This window comes from Myotis brandtii, unplaced genomic scaffold (assembly GCF_000412655.1).
Source record: "Myotis brandtii unplaced genomic scaffold, ASM41265v1 scaffold699, whole genome shotgun sequence".
Taxonomy (NCBI): domain Eukaryota; kingdom Metazoa; phylum Chordata; class Mammalia; order Chiroptera; family Vespertilionidae; genus Myotis; species Myotis brandtii.
This window is the reverse complement of record NW_005370733.1, coordinates 721,962-726,517: the sequence shown is the minus strand read 5'-3', so window position 1 is coordinate 726,517 and position 4,556 is coordinate 721,962. Positions and strand designations below refer to the sequence as shown.

At 60.9% G+C, this 4,556-nt stretch overlaps 1 protein-coding gene across 1 annotated transcript in view; it reads right to left on the bottom strand.

Moving 5' to 3' along the window:
• Window positions 1-4,556, bottom strand: part of MED27 (mediator complex subunit 27) — a 138,975-nt gene that overhangs the window by 4,899 nt on the left and 129,520 nt on the right. The window lies entirely within an intron of this gene.

The following is a 4,556-nucleotide window of genomic DNA, read 5'->3' as shown; positions in this document are numbered from 1 at the left end:
TGAGTCTGTGCACAAAACCAAGGAGGGCAAATCTGAAGGGGAGTGTGTTGTTTTCAAGAATCAAGGTAAACGTGGCTGCTGAAATGTCACAGGGTGCTGTGGAGTGGGGTGCTGTGGAGTGGGGTGCCGTGGAGGGGGTGCTGTGGCGTGCGGGGTCCTCCTACTCCCAAAGGTGCCTTTTTCAGGACCGCGCGGGGTTACTTACTAACCAAGTCACTGCATTCATGGGGCCTGTATGTTCGTGCCCCTCACACTTCGTCCCCATGGCAACTAGCTGGGTGCTCTCTTTATTTCCATTTTATAGAAGAGGAAACAGACTTACAGCGGGGAGGGCGATGGCTGTCTGAGCCTGTGGCCTCCCTCCCCGCAGACGCCCCTGGCATGTGCCCAGGTGCCCAGGATGCCATCTGCCACCCTCCCCACCCCCCTCGACCAGCCCGTGCGTCTTCAGGCAGCCAGAGTCCCAGCCGAGGCGCAGGTTAGCTCTGTCACGTGGCTACTACTCAAGAGCGGGAGAGAGTAACTGGGGAGTGCTCTCCAGACTCGGGGTCGTGCTCCCAGCTCTGCTCTGGCCGGTGGCTCCCAGGCAGGCACCTGCCTCGTCTTCCCATCACTGGGTCGTTTCCCAACCCAGGTTGCAGGCTCGCTTCCAAAAGGCCCAGCGAGACGTAGTCCTTCATTTGCCAAACGGTCACGGTTTTCTCTAGTGCGCACAGGAGCGTTTCATCTCTCCAGTCCCCCATCAGCAGCGACAGGAGTAAGTTAATAGAAGGGAGCGAAGCGGACTCTGTGGCGGTTTCCCCTCCCTTCCTCCCAGACTCCTCCACGGCTGGGTCCTGGTGCCCATGACCGAACTTCAAAGCACCAGGCAAGACAGGGCTGCCGAGAGTTGGAGAAATTCACCGGAAGGAGCGTCCTTCTTGTCAAAGCCGTCCACCTTCAATATGTTTTTGTTTTACACTTTTCAACAACAAAGATGTTTTTTTGCTCAGCATCCAAGACAGAAAAAAGGGGGCCTGGGGCAACTACAACAACAAAAAACTTGCCATGAAGTAATTTAAATCGACTCCAGCCCAGCGAGGACAGATGCCAGGTGTATGGAAAGCTAATGAGACTCCCTGGGAGATGAAAGCCCGCAGAGGCTGAGGAAGGGCGCCTGCTCCCGAGAATGGAGCCATTCACAGGCCAGCGGGTGGGGCTGAAAGAGCGAAAAGACCTAAGCAGAAGGCGAGCCCTGGGAGGGGAGCGAGGGGAAGACAAAAGCAACAATTAACCAGGAGATAGGGACCGGCAAGGGGGAGGGGGGAAGACGGAGGGACGCAGAGAGGAGAGGACGGGGAGGTCCCATTTCACCTCCAGGCAAAGAAAGCGGCGGCTGCTTGGTTTGGGGCGCTTCCTCTGCCTGGGTGACATGTCCATCGCCCGCCAGCAGATGCCCTTTGTCTTTTTTCTCCCTCCACCGCCTGGGCTCACAGACCCCCTCCAGGCGGAGGGAACCCAGCTCAGAGAAGAAATCTTTCAGGAGACCTTGAAACAGCTGCCAGTCAACACACTGGAGGAGCCACCAGTCAAAACAAGCGTCCCAAAGCGCCTCTACCATATTGTGCGCAAGGAGCTGCGACACCTTCACCCCCGGGATCTGAGCGCTGGAGGGCACCCCGGAGATGACAAGCTATTTTAGTTGCACCCCCAGCGGAGCTGCCTGCTCACTGAGCACCTGCCCCGGGCAAGGGCTGGTCCACACCCACAGCCTGGGGAGGGGGAGGGCACCGGCTCTGGGGCCCACTGCACCAGCTGGGGTCCGGCCTGTCACTTAAAGCCAGTGACCTTGGACAGGGTTACATGTATTGGAAGGGAAGGCACTTGAACAGGGTCTGACAAAGAGCAAGCACCCCAGGTGGGAGGGGTCCCACAAGGACCTCGTGATGGCCTGTGAGAATTTCCATTTCCCAGTCAGGGGGATGGGGAGTGGCCTGCCGGAGCCCAGCAGCTCCTGAGCAGCCGGCAGGATAGTGCCTGAGGGGGGCGGGGGGAGGGGCAATGGCCACTCCAGGCTGTCCCCGCACCAGGGCAGGACTGTGCCCGGGGTGTGTGTGTGGGGGGGTGTCCCCACTCCAGGCCTTCCCTGCGCCAGGGCAGGACTGTGTGTGTGTGTGTGTGTGTGTGTGTGTGTGCGCACTCCAGGCCGTCCCCGCACCAGGGCACGACTGTGCCTGAGTGTGCGTGTGGAGGGGTGTATGTGTCCATTCCAGGCCGTCCCCGCACCAGGGCACGACTGTGCGTGTGTGTGTCCACTCCATGCCATCCCCGCACCAGGGCAGGACTGTGCCCGGGGTGTGTGTGTGGGGGGGTGTCCCCACTCCAGGCCTTCCCCACGCCAGGGCAGGACTGTGCCCGCAGTGCCGAGTGGCCCCGAGCCTGACCAGGCTCCAGAGTTCCACATGCTCTCCCTGTGCAGCGGGCCAATGGCATGACTCCATTGTCTGTCCGCACACGCCCCACCCCTGCTAGGAGAGATGGGGCCTCGGGTTAGAAGTATGTCCTGCAAGATTAGTAAACAGGGAAAGTGAAGCCCCAAGTGTTTAGAAGTTGCGTATTGAAAAGAGGAGCCTGCTAGAGAGCCGACTGTGGCGTCCCTCCGGCCGACACCTGCTGCTGCCCACTGTGAGGAGAGGCCCTCTGGCCGCAGCAACGAGCACAGAGGCAGCAGGTGGACAGCGGGGACAGAGCTGCAGGAGACGGGCCTGAGCCCGAATCCTCACTATCTGGTGACCCGGCTGCATCGCCACTCCCCGCAGAGGACCTTGGGATGAGAGTGGCTGGGGTCAGGTGGCTGCAGGGCCTGACTGCTCACCCTGAGGTGCACCTGTGCCAGCAACTCCACCCTTGCCAGCCAGTGACATAAAGTCCTTCTCTCAAAAAGAGCAAGCCCATCCCCGCAGGCAGCAGAGGTGCTGGGCCCATTCTAGGAGCCCACCTGCCACGCAGATGAGCCCTCCCCCTCCTGCCCCTACCCTGCCCCTCAGCAGCACCTGTGGACACCCCAGCTGTGCGTGTCTGGCCCGTGACCAGGAGCCCCGGCTCACCCAGGCTGTGCACCCGCGTGGGGATGAGGCTCAGGGCCTGTGAGGCGAGGAGGGTGCTCAGCGGGGCCCGCACTGCAGCCGTAGCCTCGCTCAAAGGGCGGGCCTGTCCTCTGGGAGCTCCCCTGCTGGGACCTGGAATTAGTGATGAGTCAGGTCTGTCACACACACTCTCAGGGGACAACTGATGCTGGTGCCGGCGTGTCCAGTTTCAGAGAATGCCTCCTTAGGGGTGACCCCGTCTCTCCGACTGAAAGCGCCAGGTAGCCACTCAGCAACACCCCGAGAGTCTACCCAGAGGCCGTCTCTGCACGGGACTGTGAGTGAGTGCACGTGTGAACGTGTGAGTGCGTGAACATGTGCGTGGACGAAGCTGCAGTGCAGCCTGCCCCGGCATCACCCCCACTGGGCCCCACCCGGCACAGCGGGCTCTGCTGGCAGGCGAGCTGGGGGCGCCTCTGCCTTCCGGGCCCCAGGACAATGACGGTGGCTGAGAGCGGCCTCCTGGGCTCCGGCCTTTGTGCCGACCCCGCGGGGCAGGTTGTGAAGCTGTGCCTGTCGCTGACACTGCCTCTGCCCCACCTGCTACCTGGGCTGCACCCCCCTGTCCTTGGCCTCCCTGCCAAGACTAACGCAGGGAGTAGCTGCGTGCTGCCCTCCGGCGTCCTAAGCTACTGGGTGGAAACACAGTTTTGAAACGAGGAGGTTAAAGATCCCACCAGTGACGGCCCCTGCGGAGCTTAATGCCAGAGAAACACGGACACACCAAAGCCTTTCTGGCTCTTTGTCCTCCTGCCCTGTGCCGGCCCCCCCGCCCCCAGGCGCCTTTCTCTGGATCCGCTGCTGGAGGCTCGCTGGCTGGGAAAAGCCTCCTGGCCCCGAGAGAAGTGCAGGCAGCCCCTGATGAGACTGTCGGCAGCCTGGGGGTGGGGTGGGGGGACACGGACTAATGAGGAGGAAGGAAAGGGCTGCCACTGCTACACGCAGAGGGAATGCGGACAGGACCTGGTGTGCGGGGCTTTAGCCAGGAGAGGCTCGGCCCCAGGAGGAGCGGACAGGGGCCCACTCCTCAGCCCCTGGCACTGTTTTCCAGGAAGAAGGCGGTGAGGCGAGCGGGACACACTGTTACTTCAGTGGGAATAACATGGGCACAACTTTCAAAATTGCATCCCTCGCCCTAGCTGGTGTTGCTCAGTGGATAGAGCATCGGCCTGCAGACTGAAAGGTCCTGGGTTCGATTCCAGTCAAGGGCACATGCCTGGGTTGTGGGCTGGATCCCCAGCAGGGGGGCGTGCAAAAGGCAGCCAACCAATGATCCCCTCTCATCGCTGATGTTTCTATCTTTTCCTCCCTCTCCTTTCCTCTCTGAAATCAATACAAATATATTTAAAAAAACAAAACAAAATCGCATCCCTCCTCCGCATCCACCCTTCAGTGTTCCTCACTGGATTGAGAAGGAAATCCAAGTTCCGC